At 43.0% G+C, this 17,164-nt stretch overlaps 1 protein-coding gene and 1 non-coding gene across 2 annotated transcripts in view; both read left to right on the forward strand.

Moving 5' to 3' along the window:
• Window positions 1-17,164, forward strand: part of RASSF3 (Ras association domain family member 3) — a 74,313-nt gene that overhangs the window by 21,054 nt on the left and 36,095 nt on the right. The gene's annotated exons all lie outside the window — the stretch shown is intronic.
• On the forward strand, window positions 13,462-13,566 carry LOC122474139. Its single transcript, XR_006294826.1, has one exon. It is a non-coding gene; the product is annotated as a U6 spliceosomal RNA (small nuclear RNA).

Here is a 17,164-nt window from a genome sequence, read left to right on the forward strand (position 1 = left end):
TATTATTTTTGATAAGAAACTTGAGAAAACTGGGGACTAGCTGGTTGTATTTTTGAAACCTCTTTGAATATGAAATATACTGTCTTGAGTGTGGTATCACTGCATTGTATTCCTCAGGCTTGACATCAATGGATACCTAATAATTAATATTCTAATGCAGTGCCCTTAGATGGATTAAAAAAAACCCCAAACTAAAGTGGTTTTCGGGAAATATGCTGATTACAATTTATATTTAGCTCAATACTGGTTTGTAGAGCTTTACTTTGGATCTTCCATAAAATCCACGTTTTTCTGTTTTCCTTCCCCAAATGTAGAAGCACACAATCCTGTTGATCTGTGGAAATGTTTACTAAGGAGAAGTTAAGTCTTTATTTTTTTTCTCTTAATTTTATTTTTATTTAAGTAATCTCTACACCCAACATGGGGCTCAAGCTCTTTCGACTGAGCCAGCCAGGCACGCCCCCCCCCTTTTTTGGGGGGAGGGGGAAATAAAGTCTTTAAAGAGCTCATGAGCCTGCGGTAAGGGGCAGAGGGAGAGAAAGAGGCTGCATGCTTAGCACAGAGCCCAACGCGGGCTCCATCCCACGTCCCTGGGATCTTGACCTGAGCCAAAATCAAGAATCTGACAGTCAACCGGCTTGAGGCACCAGGCCCCCGGAAGCAAACGTTTTAGATCCTTTGGAAGTTCCAACAGTGTGGTGGGTGCTCTAGAATTTGTATGGGGATGTGGGTGGTTCCGCTTATTTTCCCTAGCCCCCTCCTACTTTTTTTTGAACTATCTGCAACTACTGTATGGTTTATGCTGTAGCAGAGAGATTACTTTCCTGCTTCCGTGGTCTCAACAAACATTTATTGGGTGCCTGCTTTATAGCTGGTGTTGTGCTTCGCCCTGGGATTTAAAGAGAAGGAAGGCCAATATCCCACCTCCAGAGCATGCAGTCTAGTAGAAAGTCATAAAGAGCCCTTGTGATATTGTGACGTGTAGTATATATAATGGAAGGAATTTGAAAGAGCTTCTGGGTTGGTGAACACGGGAGGTGAAGGGGGAGTGGCACTGGTGGGGAGGTCGTGAAAGCTCTGGGCCCCTTCCCACCTACCTCCTCTTATGTATCTCTTGCCCGTTCATGAATTGTATCCTTTGTAAAAAAAACAGGTAATAGTGATTAGAGTACTTACCTGAGTTCTGTGGGCCATCCTAGCAAATGGTTGAACCTGAGAAGGGCGTCATGGGAATCCCTGATTTATACCCGGTCAGTTATAAGCATAGACAACTATCTGGATTTGCGGTTGCACGTGAAGTGTGTGTGTAGAAGGTGTCTTGTGGGACTAAGCTCTTAAATTCACTTGTGGCATCTATGCTAACCCCCGGTGGATGGTGTCAGAATGGAGTTGAATTGTAGGACGGACACCGGGTGGGTGTCTGCAGAGAACCGAAGAATTGCTTGCTTGGTGTGAGGGAAAGCCCCGCATCTCTGGTGTCAGAAGCGAAGTGTTGTGAGTAGTGGAGTAGACAGTCCAGTTTTTCTTTTCAGCTATAAAGAGACCATTGTTGGAAGAGACCGTGCACGTGGAAGGGATACTCTTACTGTTGATAACAACGATGGCTCAATGCATTGTACATTTATTGGTTCATTTCCTCCTCACACTAACCCAGTGAGGTAGGCGTGGATATTCTCTTTGTAGAGAAGAGGCACAGAGAGGGTCACAGTAGCCGGTAAACAGAGGAACTAGGGTTAGAAAATGGGCAGTCTGGTATGAGAACCCATGCTTTAAGAAAGCGATGAAGAATAGGGAAAGCAGCAGTCTCGTTGGGGTGACTGTGCCACATTAGCAAAAGTCAGTGCTTAGTGCTTGGCGCTTGGGCCGGGGGTTGGGGGGGACAATGGGAAGGGAAGTCATAGGCTTATGGTTAAATTAAGCCTGGGTAGACTTGTTTCAAGTAGTGGAATAGGAGAGGGGGATGGGAACCAGATAAGGCAGTGTCTCCTTGCATATCAAGATTTACTGTGAAATCCCTACAAATGTATGTATAGATTTGCATATATTGTACATTTATGTTACCTTTTGAATTTCTAGCATTCTTGTTTTCATACCGGTTGTGTTCATTATCATCTAACAAAGTACATATATATGCACTACACGGGTGTAAATGATAGCGGTTGTAATGAATGTCACAACTTGTAAGAAATTGGGGATTTCTCCGTGGTTTGTTGTGATTTAAAGAGCAGTCTGCAATTAATAAGCTTTGGAGATTGGTTTCAAGGAGTGGAAAATGAAGTTCTAGAGGCTGGTTCTATATTGCTGTATATTCTCAGAAAGAAAATGTAAAGGATCTGGGTGAGTTCCAAAAATTGAGTCATTCACATCCTTATTGGCACACTGAGATTGCTCAGATGTTTGCAGTACGTATTGTTGAGCACGGACCATGCACAGGGTTTAGTACTACATACAATTGGGTTATTATAAAAGACTCTCCCTTCCTTATAAGGAACTCTCTGGGATTATATGAGGAGACCAACATATAATATGCAGTTTGTGAATGGTAACAGCTGTAATAAATGAGCACAGAACAACTCAGAAGAGATTAAATACATTTAAGAGACGTTTAAAATAAATACAATAGTACCCTTGATTTATTTGTTTTGTACAACTCTTGTTGAGTGAGTGGCACCAAGAGGCTGAATAGAAAAGGGCAGACCTAATTAGGAGTACTTCTTGGAGGTTGTAGACACTTGGATTTGGGTTTTGGAAGGGTAGAAGCTCAGCCAGTGACTGGGTGTGCAACTTATTTTTCTGTTGAAGAAGCACTGATGTGTGTTTGGAAAAGGTTTAGATTGCCTCAAAAACATGAATTTTCAGAAATGGCATGTGTCTCTCATAGGGATGGTCTCCAGGGATAGGTGCACAGAATGAGTGGTGACTTTCTAGAAACACTACAAAGTGTATCTGTGAGATTGGGATAGATCTTAAAATCATGATCTCATGGTTCATGGATTTTAGTCCCATGCCAGGGCTCAGCAATGCTGATAGTAAGTAGGAGCTTGCTTGGGATTCTCTCTCTCCCTCTCTCTCTGCCCCTCCCCAACTCTCTTTATCTCTCTCAAAGTAAATAAATAAACTTAAAAAAAAAATCATACAGAATATAGTAATTCATAGTACAGTAATTCATAATACAGTTATTCAGAACACAGTGATTATGTAAAAGTATATGAATGCCTTTATAGCTGATCGTCCAACCTAAAAATTTTTTTTAATGTTTATTTTTGAGACAGAAAGAGACAGAGCATGAGTGGGGGAGGGGCGCGCGCGCGGGCACACACACACACACACACACACACACACACACACACACAATCCGAAGAAGGCTCCAGGCTCTGAGCTGTCAGCACAGAGCCCGATGCGGGGCTCAAACTGTGAGATCATGACCTGAGCCACCCAAGCGCCCCCGCTGATCATCCAACTTTAAAGATAACACATTGCAGATGTAGTTGAAGCCCCTGGGTATTCCTAGCTCCGTGTTTTCTCCCCCTCCCTTTCTCTCCAGTTGTTTATCATTGCTGTCCATGTATGTAATACTTTAATTACTGGTGTCTATGTAAATATTAATCATCAATAGTTGAGTGTTACTTTACGTGTTTTTTTTTTTTTTTAAACTTCTGGCTGTAGTGTCCTATTGCATATTTTCTTCTGTAGCTCAACGTCTATTGTTAGCTTTGTTTTTGAGATTCTTGCTACTCTAGTTCATTCTTTTTAATTGCTGTACACTACAGTGTGTCCATTTTCCTGTTGATGTACATTTAATTACTATTTCCTCCCATTTTTCTCTATTACAAATGACATTGCAGTACACTTCTTTACGTGCCTCCTTTCATGTGTATGCGAAACTTTTCTGTAGGTTGTAATCCCCAGGAGTGGAATCGCTTAGTCACAGGGAAGGGAATGTGTATCTTCATGTTCATTGGGTTAGTACTTCAGTTCCATCTTTGAGTTGGGAAGCTTGAGGATTTAATTATTTCTTTTTAACTTGTATGCTAATATTTTCTTGAAACTGTAATGGACCTGTGGAAACTTGTGGTTTGGGGACAAGTTGGAATACAGAAGATAATATTTATTATGTGTTAATGGTTGGTAACTTCAGTGATTTGTGTAAAATTACACTTAACTGGATATATGGTTGCATATCTTCACCTAAAATCGCAAAGAAAGACTATAAAAAAGAAATTCCTAAACTGTATTTCTTTGGTTATCTGTGCTCACCTGAAGGTACAGGAAGAATGGCTTGGTGGGGCAGGGGAGACTTTTGAGTAGATAATAACATTTTTTGTGGTGTTTAAATTTTCTATAATTTATTTGAAACTGTCTTTTTAAACTAAAAAACATATTTGAGGTGTAACTGATGTGTGTAAGTTTCAGTTGTAGACTGGTAATTTACGATTCATTATTTGTATATGTTGCAAAATGATCATCAAATGGCAGTACCTTGTTTTTTTTCTTGTCAGGAGAACTTAACTACCTTAACTGCTCCTCTCTGAGCCACTTTCAAATATATGCTGCAGTATTATTAACTGTAGTGTCCATGCTGTACTGAAAACTTCTTCAGTCCTCTTTCTGTCTCAAAGTGATCAAGTAGAAGGGAATGAAGAATGGCATAAATCCTGATGGCATCTTTTTGGAATAACCTGGGGAGTGCTCCCTTTGGGCAAAGGGGGCGTGGGGGGTTCGGTTCGGTTTTCTTTTGTCTTCCTCAAGCTGCCTAGGTTTAGTTTGTGGTTTCCAAGAGACCTGTTGGACTGGCTTTAGGCTGATAATATCAGTTTCTTCATGTTTTCCCCACGTCTCTTAAAGGAACTTTTATGTAACTCTTCTTTTCAGTAAGATCCTAAAACCATTTGCTGTTATGGTTTAGTTGTTTCTCCAAACATTTATTTCCTTCTGGCAGGAATCCGTAAGAGAGCTACTTCTCATGGATCTTGGTTACAGGTTCTATGATGAGTCATTATTGACAGAAACTTTATGCCGGAATACAACATGAAAGGTCTCCTTGCCATTGTAGGAGAGGGGGTGAGGGGTGAGCTTTGCATTCATGCGGATTTAATGTCGATCAGATCACCGACTGATTAATCTTAGGGCCTCTTACATATTCTTCACTGTCCTGCTAGTTTAAACTAAGAACTTTAAAGCAGGTGGTGGTCAAAGTAGAGAACAAATGGGAACCCCTGTGGAGGTGGGGTCGCACGAGTCTGAACAGCTGTCAGGGTGGGGACTCCAAGGGACATTTCATGGGCAGTTAATGTGTTCTTCAATAGCAGCATTTCTTTAGTCATGGACAGCCTCCTTTGTGACTCTCTGAATTTCTAGTGATTCTCCTTTTTTAAAAATATTTTTTTAGGGGCGCCTGGGTGGCGCAGTCGGTTAAGCGTCCAACTTCAGCCAGGTCACGATCTCGCGGTCCGGGAGTTCGAGCCCCGCGTCGGGCTCTGGGCTGATGGCTCGGAGCCTGGAGCCTGTTTCCGATTCTGTGTCTCCCTCTCTCTCTGCCCCTCCCCCGTTCATGCTCTGTCTCTCTCTGTCCCAAAAATAAATTTAAAAAAGTTGAGAAAAAAAAATTAAAAAAAAATATTTTTTTAATGTTTATTGATTTTTTTTTTTACAATGTTTATTTTTGAGAGAGAGAGAGAGAGAGAGAGAGAGAGCACGTGCGTGAGCAAGCTCACGTGCGTGAGCAAGCTCATGCGCATGAGCAGAGAGGGGCAGAGAGAGAGGAAGACACAGAATCTGAAGCAGGCTCCATCCAGGCTCTGAGCTGTCAGCACAGAGCCCGATACGGGACTCGAACTCATGAACCACGAGATCATGACCTGGCCGAAGTGGGACACCTAACCAACTAAGCCACATGGGCGTGTTGTCTGCCTCCCCCCCCCACCCCCCCATTCTTACCCTGAGACTTAGAGCCATCGAATTACAGTTACTTGTTGCAAATCATCTACTTACTGTATTAGGCTTCCTTGTAAGCTGATCAGAATGAGCTCTGGTTGATGGCTCATCCACCTGGTTATTTAAATTGTTTGCTTTCTGCTCTGACCTCCTAGTTCTACCTCTAAAAGCGTACCCTTAAATTAAAAAACAAACAAAACAAAAACCACAAAATCAAACCCCCAAAACCCAAGGATGTATGAAAAATCTGTTCTAAGGCAGCTCATCAAAGCATTGTTTTTAATAGTGGGAAATATGGAAACAGAGTAAAGGTCCAACGTCAAACCTGTCCAATATACAGACATTCAACAATTTGAAAATATTTATATCGGAAAAAAAATATTTGTAGGCTACAGTGTCTAGAACTTCAGGTTCTAGAGCCAGACTGTGAATTCTGACTCTGGTGCTGCCCCTTAGAGCTGTGTGACCTTGGGTGAGTCTCTTTCTCTCTTTTAAAAATTACGGTAAAATATACATAACATAACTTTTACCATTTTAACACTTTTTAAGTGTATAATTAAGTGACATTAAGTGTATTCACATTGTTGTGCGGGCAAGTTTCTTAACTGATCATTGTCATCACGGCTTTCTTGAGGTTGTTTTGAATGTCAAAGAAGGTCATGCATGTAAAAAGCATAGTCATGGCCTAGTCCCTAGTAGTACTCAAATGTCAAAATATTATATATATTTTCATTTAAATAAAAATTGTTACGTATTTAAGACCTACAACATCATGACTTGATATACACAGTGAATTATCGCCGTCAAGCTAATTAATGTGTCATTTCTTCATCGTTAACCATTATTTTTGTGATGCCAGCAACCTGAAATCTGTTGTAGCATATTTCCTGGGATCAGTATGATATTAACTATAGTTATCCTATCCTGCCTGTGCGTTAACTCTTTAACCTCATCTCGCAGAACTGAAACTTTGTACCTTTTGACCAACAAACATTAACAGTTGTTAAAGTAGTCAATACACAGATCTTCACGACATTTTTTAATTGGAAAAGATTTTAAAAATGGCATGTATACAAGGTGCCTGGGTGGCTCAGTCGGTTGAACATCTGACTTCGGCTCAGGTCACGGTTCGTGAGTTCGAGCCCCGTGTCGGGCTCTGTGCTGACAGCTTAGAGCCTGGAGCCTGCTTTGGATTCTGTGTCTCCCTCTCACTCTTCACCTCCCCAGCTTGTGCTCTGTCACTCTCTGTCTCTCAAGAATAATATAAACATTTAAAAAAAAAAAAAAAGGCATGTATAGGTTAAATGCAAGAATAGAGAGGGGAAAAAGAAAACCCCAAAGGGTTTACTTCTCTGGGTGATAGGATATATCTCATTTGGCTTCTGTGTTGTTTTTTTTTCCTCCTATAATTGTCTTGTTTTTCTTTTGTAAATGAAAAAAATTTGCATATGAATTTTATTCTGGGTAGAAACAGCCGGAGGTTCCTGCAGGTTAATCCTAAAAAGGACAGTTTGATTTTTCAGTTTCTCTTAGAGTTTCATTTGTTCCCCTTGATTGACTAATTATTTAAATAAAGTTACCATTCGTTGTGGCATGCATATGGTTGTGTCCAAAATACACTTTCATACAATGGCGACTTCTTAAGAGCATCCTTAAAAGTGCATATCTTTTGTTAATCTTACTGTGGTATTTTGTTTCTCTTAACTGTAGTTTCCTGTTCTTTCGATTTTTGCGTGTCGACTTGCTGAAAATAAATATTTTGTTTTACTGGGTTAGTAAGCCAGACAGAGTAGTGTTGACAATTCAAGGAAACAGCCCAAGCCATCATCAGTTAAAATTGCATTAAGAAGCCAGGAGTACCTTGATTAGAGTTTTATAAGGTAGAGAGCAGGAATATTCTAAATTCCTGGTGCTCGAGCTGTGAAAACTGTTCCTGAAATGAAGGTGGGGAGAGCAGGAGAGGACGTGGGGTGGGTCAGGGAGAATGAGGGCCAGCGAACCACACTTCAGTGCCCGCGGCTGGGCGCCGAAGACTTCCCAGCAGTGCTTTGTGCTGCCTTGGCGAACGTCGCAGCCTTCTTAACGTCTGCTTAAAAACACCTACATTTTCTTCGAGGTTTTAAGTGAGACCGCCTCCGGTACATATACCATATTTACCTGACCTCCAGTACACCTTGGTAAGCCCTGAGGTTTGTACAGACACTGGTGTCAGAAGCACAGCCTCAACAGCTTTGTATTTTCTTGTGGAATCAGGTGGGAGTTGTTGATGGTTTGCCTGCTCGGAGAGAGCCTCTGAGTTTATTTTGCCGTACTGAATGCCTGCTGGGCTGAGAATTTTTGAGGGATGGGCTGAAAGGGATTGAAGGAGATGGACAGATAATTATGGCAAATCAAGAGCAATGAGTACGGACCATATTGATGAATAGGTACTGTATTAAGTGCTTTATTATGTGATCTCCTCAGTCAACTATCACAGCAACCCTGTGAGATAGGTATTGTTACCCACCATTTACAGGACGGTGTATTACAGATGAATTTATCCTTTTTAAAAAATGTTTATTGGGGCGCCTGGGTGGCGCAGTCGGTTAAGCGTCCGACTTCAGCCAGGTCACGATCTCGCGGTCCGTGAGTTCGAGCCCCGCGTCGGGCTCTGGGCTGATGGCTCAGAGCCTGGAGCCTGTTTCCGATTCTGTGTCTCCCTCTCTCTCTGCCCCTCCCCCGTTCATGCTCTGTCTCTCTCTGTCCCCAAAATAAATAAAAAACGTTGAAAAAAAAATTAAAAAAAAAATGTTTATTGAGGCACCTGGGTGGCTCAGTGAGTTAAGCGTCTGACTTAGGCTCAGGTCATGATCTCACGGTTTGTAGATTCGAGCCCCACATCGGGCTGTGCTGACAGCTCAGAGCCTGCAGCCTGCTTCGGATCCTCTCTCTCTTTCCCTCTCTCTGCCCTTCCCCTCTTTGTGCTCTCTCTCTCAAAAATAAACGTTAAAAAAATTTTTGTTTTTAAATATTGCCATTTTGAAAGTTTGTGTTCTTTAGCTGTGTTGTTTTATTAAGTAAAACTTTTTGTTACTAGCCTTCTGTCATCTTTTACCAAAAAAAAAAAAAAAACAAACAACAACAACAACAACAACAACAAAAAACCCAAAACAAAAGATATTTTGTTCCTGAGGTTAAGAATGGAGTGTGGTTTATCTTCAGACACAGAATCCTCATCTTTATTTGTGTAGGTGTTTGAATTTTGAAAATCGAGGTATGACTAGTAAAAAGTAAAATGTATAAATCTTAATTGTACAGCTTAATGTGTGTCTCTTCCCCTCAGTTTCCCTCCCCTCTTGCCCCTCCCAACTACCAGCTATTTCCAGCTCAAAATAGAGTATGTTTCTGGTACCCCAGAAGGTTCTTTTGTGTCCATTCCTCACCCCCCCCATGTGCTGCTGAAGTGAGCACTTTTGTATCCATTCCTAATCAGTAATATTTTCACCTCTCCGCCAGAACCACTGTACTTTTAGTTTAAAGTTTATTTCTTTATTTTTTAAGAGTGTGAATGCAAGTGGGGGAGGGGCAGAAGGAGAGGGGAACAGAGGATCTGAAGCAGGCTGTGTGCTTCAATATAAATGAAATCTGGAGTATAGTCTCTTTCTGTAGCTGACAGCTTTTGCCCAATGCAATGGCATGTGATTCATCCACATGTGATTTATCATTAATCAACAGTAAACGAAATCCGGGGTGCCTGGGTGGCTCAGCGGGTTAAGGGGCTGACTCTTAATTCTGGCTCAGGTCGGGATCTCAGGATTGTAGCATCGAGCCCCACATCGGGCTCTGTGCTGAGTGTGGAGCCTGCTTAGGATTCTTTCTCCCCCTTTCTCTGCCACACCCCCGCTCGTTTTCTCTCTCTCTCTCTCTCTCTCTCTCAATAAATAACTTAAAAAATAAATGAAGCCCATATTTGTTTTATTCGCGAGGTTGTTTTTAGGTCCTTTTAGGAGTATTAAACAGTACATGAGAAATCAGTCCAATTTTAAGAGTCCTGTGTGAGGTACCCAAGGTAGGAAATGCATATGGCTGACCATGACATAGGAAGTGCAGAGGAAAACTCCCGATGATGTGCTGTGGCTGCTCTGGTACCAGGCTTTGTGTAGAAGGAATGAGACCTGTACCTTGGAAAGTGGCTGGACCTCAGGCAGATGGGCACTAGAGTTTGGGCTAAGGGATGGAATCTGGGCTCCCAACAGGTGTTTGTGTTTGATGGCAGGCATAAATTTGGTCCTCAAACCTGGAGCAGGTCAAGGAGGCACTTCCTGAATGTCTGGCCCTTCAACCTTTGAGATATTTCCCACTTTGGAAAGGTTCTTTGGGCAGCGGGTATGGCATTGCAGTAGGATGTTGGCCATGTAGAACTGAGGGTCAGGAGGGAGATCTGGGCTGGAGAAAATGAACACAAAACTGGTTGTAGCTGTGGAAGTGGACTGGGGCTCCTGGCTGGAACTCTAGAGTGGTGGGGTTCACCCGGGATGGTTGTCAGAATTGCTCATAAAACTCATGGAAATACAGTGGCTGGGCCTACCTGGAAGCTTTGATGGGTGTTCTGGGGTCACAGCAGTCACTTGGATTTTTGTTTATTTATTTTGAGAGAGAGAACATGTGAGCTGGGGAGGGGCAGAGAGAGGAGAGAATCTGCCTGATGTGGGGCTCAAACTCACAAACCGGGGGACAGTGACCTGAGCTGAAATCAAGAGTTGGACTATTAATTGACTAAGCCACCCACGCGCCCTGCTATTTGGATTTTTAAAAATGCCTCTATTTATTCTAATGTACTTTCCCTCCCCATGCTGCAGGTTAGAATCAGTAAGGAAAATGGGTCTTGAGCTCCCCTCTAGGACACAGTCAGATCCCAGGAGAGTCAGAAGATGGAAATGTTAACACCTGGCTAGGCAAGAGAGCGGTATTAAATGTGTCTGGTTTCCAAAGTGGTCATGATGTCCCTGCTTAAACACTTCCAGAACAGAGAGCTTGCCAGTTTCCCAGGCAGCCGTTTTTGGAAGATCGGAAAAGCTTTTTGGTAAAACAAGCCAAACTGTCTCCTTGTGTAGCTTTCACAGAGTGGGCTTTGCTTTTGCAGAGTGGGCTTCATATCTCCCTGGTTTCCTTTTCCCATGCTGAACCTCCCCAGTGCTTACTCCTCCTGTGGAGTTTTCAGAGCCTTTGTTACCATCGTCTGTCAATTGGTCCTCTTTCCACTATTGCTCTTTAAATAAGGCATCCCCCAAATTAGGCATTTTTTTGATGAGCACGAAGTAGAGTGGGACCATTTACTCCTCTCTTGTTACAAAGATAATAATATACTTCTGTCTTTTTTGAGGGGGAGTGGAGGGATCACAAGTGTAGACCTTACGTGTGCCTTTAGTTCATCTTGGATTCATCCTATTCTTTGAGCCCCTGGATGTTAACTTTGATCTGGCCCACCCTCCCAGCTGTCGTTTTTCCAGCGTGATGAGCAAATTTGATCCTCCCCAAGGAGAAGAGGAAGCAGAGCCTCCGAGCCAGGCTGAAGCAGTGCCTCAATGTCCCAATCTCATGACTCCCATAATGTGCTGAGTTCTGAGCTGACAGAGAAGATCAGATTCAAATATTTAATCAATAGTTGGCTAATGAGTTGTCTTCTGTGGCTAAAATAAAATTGCCTTTGTACCCCAGGAGATGTTTACTAGGGAGTTTTAGGGGTCCTGCCTCTTCCTGTACCTTACAGAAGCAGTTACACTAAACTTGCACCAAAGTGATTTGCCATTTTGGGTGCTTCCTATGGATTCTTACACGTATTTGCTTACAGTAAATCGCACTTCTTGGAAAGTCCCTGCTCTGAGTATTTACTTTTAGTCCTGTAAACTATATGACTTGGAGTTGCACATAGCACTGACTGAGCCAGCCAGGCACCCCCAAACGTTCTTATTTTGAAATACTGGAAGATCTAAGGCAGCAGCTTGAGATTTACAACAGACTAGTTGGTGGTTAGACATTAGATTATCATGCTTTTCAGTGTATCAGCAATATCCTTTTTGAATAGGGATGAAGAGGAGTGGCATAGAGACTCCAAATTAGCTGAGGTTCTAATGGCAGAATAAACAGTGTAATCTTAAGGTTTCTTGAATAGTATAATATTCTGAATGATGACATATTTTTGTTTTGCTTTGTACAACCAGATCTGTGACTTCTTTAAAGGCATTGTTTTTAAACTTTCTCCACCTTTCTGTGTATGCTGTAGCACAGTGTTTGCTTCATGGTAGGTGCTCAGACTTTTTTTTTTTTTTGAGAGAGAATGCACACATGGGGGAGGAGCAGAGAGGGTGGGGAGAGAGAAAATCCCAAGCAGACTCCATGCTGTCAGTGCAGAGCCAGATGCAGGCTCCAACCCATGACCGTGAGATCATGACCTGAGCCAAAATCAAAGAGTTGGATACTTAACCGACTGAGCCACCCAGGGGCCCCAAATTCTCTTTAAAGTCTTGGTGTCTTCAGTACTCAACCAGAAGCATGTCTGTGGAGTGATGTCTGAGGATGACCTAACCCGGTCCTAACTCCGGTTCACCCTCCAGGATCACCAGGTTGGTAGAGGGCGGTTGTTAGTGGAGCTCCTCTGGTTCCAAGAGCAAATTCATGTTGGAAAAGGATATTATCGCTCCAGTGTCAGATTGCCCATTTTCCCTCCGTTCTCTCAATTCTGACTCCCGCTAAAATCACTTTAGTAGCACTAGGAGGAGTATTTTCTACCTTGGCATAATCGTCTAGCCACTAGTCTAATTTTTTTTTTTTAATTTTTTTTTCAACGTTTATTTATTTTTGGGACAGAGAGAGACAGAGCATGAACGGGGGAGGGGCAGAGAGAGAGGGAGACACAGAATCGGAAACAGGCTCCAGGCTCTGAGCCATCAGCCCAGAGCCTGACGCGGGGCTCGAACTCGCGGACCGCCAGATCGTGACCTGGCTGAAGTCGGACGCTTAACCGACTGCGCCACCCAGGCGCCCCTAATTTTTTTTTTTTTAAACATTTTATTTTGAGAGAGAGCGCGTGCATGTGCGAGAATCAGGGAGGGGCAAAAAGCGAGAGGGAGAGAGAGAATCCTAGGCAGGCTCTGTACTGTGAGTACAGAGCCTGATGCGGGGCTCAAACCCATGAACCGTGAGATCATGACCTGAGCCAAAATTAAGAGTTGGACACTTAACCAACTGAGCCACCCCCTGGGTGGCTCACCACTAGTGCCCCACCACTAGTCCAATTTTTAATTAAAACTATCTTCCATCTGAAACTAATTCACCAAGGTTCCCTTCTCTCATTTCCAAGTAAATGATTTCAGTCATGTGCATCTTTGTTTTTGCATTAACTTCTATGGATGCTATTCAAAAGACAAAACAAAACTACTTATGTGCCATGACTTACTTAAGAGCTAATGACACCGATACCCGTCCCAGGAGAAATCCGCTCCAGAGTGAAGTGAGAGCAAGGGGAGATGCTTAATTCACAGATGGTTTGTGGACACATTCAGTTCAGCACATACACGAAAATTGGAATGATGCAGAGAAGATTAGCATGGCCCCTGCCAAGGATGACCTACAGGTTCATGACGGTTCACTGTTGAACAAAGTAGTTTGTGCACAAAGCACATGCTTCCCTCTGAGCAACACTGGTATAAATCTGTAGAGGTGTTCAAATCTACATAAGGCCCACAGGTATTTTATTTCGTATTTAGTATTTCTGTGACCAAATAGTTTACCTTAAAATCTTGTGATGTCCCATTTCTTTTTTTTCCTTTTTTGAGAGAGAGAGAGCGCTCAAGTGAGCGAGAGGCAGAGAAAGAGAGAGAGAGAGAGAGAGAATCCCACAAGGGTCAGAAAGAGAAAGCAGGGCTCGTGTTTTTGTTTTTGTTTTAACCCGAAGTGGGGCACGAGCTCACTCAAAGTGGGGCTCATGCTTACCCCATGTGGGGCTCAAACTCACGAACTGTGAGATCATGACCTGAGCTGAAGTAGGTGTTTAACAACAGAGCCACCCAGGTGCCCTGCGATATCCCATTTCTTCGAAACGGCTTCATTTAAGAGGATACGGTATCAAAATTAAAAAAAAAAAAAATGCACGTTATCAAATGAAGTATTCAGTGGCCTGTATGTGTTGTTTTTGGAGGGAATGAGGCCGAATCTTCATGGAACAGCTGGCCGGATCTAGTTTCCTGGGGTGGTGGCGAGGCAGGGGACCGAGAAGAGAGTCCTGGATGTTATGGAGAGGAGTCCACTCCTGAAATGCTTGTTTTAGCCATTGTTATGTCTTCTAAAATTATTTAATTGTAGAAAACAAAAACAAAAAACAGAACATGGTGCTGTTTTAGGAACATACATCTAGCTTAAAAACTTCTTCTATTTAAAAAAAAATTAAAAAATTAAAAAAAAAATTTTTACTTTCAAGAGAGAGAGACACACACACAGAGCATGAGTGGGGAAGGGGCAGAGAGAGAGAGAGGGAGACAACAGGATCGGAAGCAGACTCCAGGCTCTGAGCTGTCAGCACAGAGCCCAACACGGGGCTCAAACTCATGAACCCTGAGATCATGACCTGAGCCAAAGTCAGAAGCTTAACCAACTGAGCCACCCCAGGTGCACCCCCCCCCCCCCAATTTTTCTCTTTTTAACTGGAATCTCATTGTCGGAGGAGGAGATCTTGGGATATGCCTACTTACAAAATTTCTGAATGTTATGTTTACTAGACAAAATTATTTTTGAGGTTATTTGTGGCATAGGTGTATATGCATCTGATGGTGATGGACAGGTATGCACCGGACTTTGAAGTACTTGCTAAGTACTTTGGAAGATGTAGAAGGAATGTAAGACTTTTTAAAAGATTTTATTTTAAAGTAGTCTCTACATCCAACGTGGGGCTAGAACCCACAACCCTGAGATTGAGAGTCCCACACTCCACTGACTGAGCCAGCCAGGTACCCCTGGAATGGAAGACTGTTGACGAGATACTAACTTTGAGATGGCATAATGGGAAGGAGTGGGGTCCAAGTACTAATGGGGATAGGATTTCTGGGTCTGTGAATATTGTAAATTTAGATCTTGGGAATGGTTGTATACGTTGTGAGTATACTAAAACCACTGACGTGTGCTTCACGTGGGTGAATTTCACGTTACATCTAAATAACTTTCAAAAAGAGATGTTACTAATTTTTAGCGCAGAGAAGATTCCCAAATTGCTTGTGATTTCCTGCTTTCCTTTTTCCATTTGCCAGATCTCCCAAAGTAGTTGAAATGAAAGATAAAGAACCTTTAACGCTCTTATCTTCTGGTGGTAAGGAAATGCTGAGTGGCCCTGAATTTGTGCAGTGAATATTGTTTACACAAGCCTGTGTCTTTTAGCCCAGAGACCAGAAAAAACAGGCTGAAGGCTCGCTTGAGCAAAAAGCGATCAGAGAAATGGGCCTGTCTGCCGGTTGGAAAATCTGGGACTTCCTGATATTGATCCCTTAATTTACGTACCATTCCAGGCTGTCAACAAAGTAGTTGTCTAAAGTAAAATCCTGACACATGCTCTAATGTGGATGAACCGTGGAGACCTTAAGCTAAGGCACAAAAAGACAAATGTTACAGGATTCCACTTACATGAGCTACCTAATGTAGTGACATTTATAGAGATAAAGTAGAATGGTGGTTGCCAGAGGCTGGGGGAGAGGAAAATAGGGAGATACAGCAGATACAGAGTTTCAGTTCGGGAAGGCGAAAGCAGCCTGGAGATGGGTGTTGGTATGTTGCAGAGCTGTGTGAAACTGTACTTAATGCCCCTGAAACTGTACACTTAAAAAAGAGGGGCATCTGGCTGGCGTAGGAGAGCGTGTGACTCTTGATCTCATGGTCAGTTTGAGCCCCATGTCGGGTGTGGAGTTTACTTAAAAAAATGGGTAAAATGTGGGGTGCCTGGCTGGCTCAGTCAGTAGAGCTGGCAACTCTTGATCTTGGGGTCATGAGTTCAAGCTCCACATGGGGTGTAGAGCTTACCTAAAATTAAAAGAAAATGGCTAAAATGTTAAATTCTTTTTTTATAAAGTATTTTTTTCTTTTATCTTTTTAAAATGTTGATCTTTTTTTAAATATTGTTTTTAACATTTATTTATTTTTGAGACAGAGAGAGACAGAGCATGAACGGGGGAGGGTCAGAGAGAGGGAGACACAGAATCTGAAACAGGCTCCAGGCTCTGAGCAGTCAGCACAGAGCCCGACGCGGGGCTCGAACCCACGGACCGCGAGATCATGACCTGAGCCGAAGTTGGCCGCTTAACTGACTGAGCCACACAGGCACTCCTAAAATGTTTATCTTGAGAGAGAGAGAGAGAGGGAGAGAGAGAGAGAGAGAGCGAGCGAGTGCGTTCATGCAGGGGAGGGGCAGAGAGAGAGGTAGAGAGAGAATCCCTAGTAGGCTTCATGCTCTCAGCACAGAGCCTGACTCCGGGCTTAAACTCAACGAACCGTGAGATCATGACCAGAGCCAAAACCAAGAGTCCAAGGCTTAACCGCCTGACCCACCCAGGCGCCCCTAAGACTTACTTTTAAGTAATCTCTACACCCAGCATGGGACTCAAATTTATAATCTCGAGATTAAGAGTCACATGCACTACTCACTGAGCCAGCCAGGGGCCCCTAAAATTTTAAATTCTATGTTATGTATATTTAAACACACACACACACACACACACACACACACACACACATGCACACAGAGAGAAATTAATTAAGAGTAAAATCACTTTGGAAGAAAAGAGAGTGGGACACGGCATCTGAATTCTCCACCAGACTGAGCACTGGTTCCAGTAGCTTAGCTTCTGCCACTATCCCGAGTATGTGTGAGGGACGAACCAGATGCTCAGCGAGGTCTCCCTACTGTACCTTCCTTCTGATCCTCCCACCTGTCATTCCTGGAGCATCTCCTGTGTCCCAGAAATTGAGCTCTGCCCTGGAGAAAGGTAAACGTGTGCCCCGAGGCATTGATAATCCCAAGGGAGGTTGGGAGAGATGCATTTGCTTTTTGCCGAGTGTCCCATCGCATAGTGTGCTCATCTGTGGTAGTAAGTGTGGGTGGCACTATTTAGGTAGTATTTGGGGGGTGGCAGTGAAATGTCTGGAACCCGGTTTAAAGCAGTCAAATCAGTACATAGCTGACATTTGATGCCCACAGATGCACTCTTTTTTT

The sequence above is a fragment of the Prionailurus bengalensis genome, chromosome B4, assembly GCF_016509475.1.
Source record: "Prionailurus bengalensis isolate Pbe53 chromosome B4, Fcat_Pben_1.1_paternal_pri, whole genome shotgun sequence".
Lineage (NCBI taxonomy): Eukaryota > Metazoa > Chordata > Mammalia > Carnivora > Felidae > Prionailurus > Prionailurus bengalensis.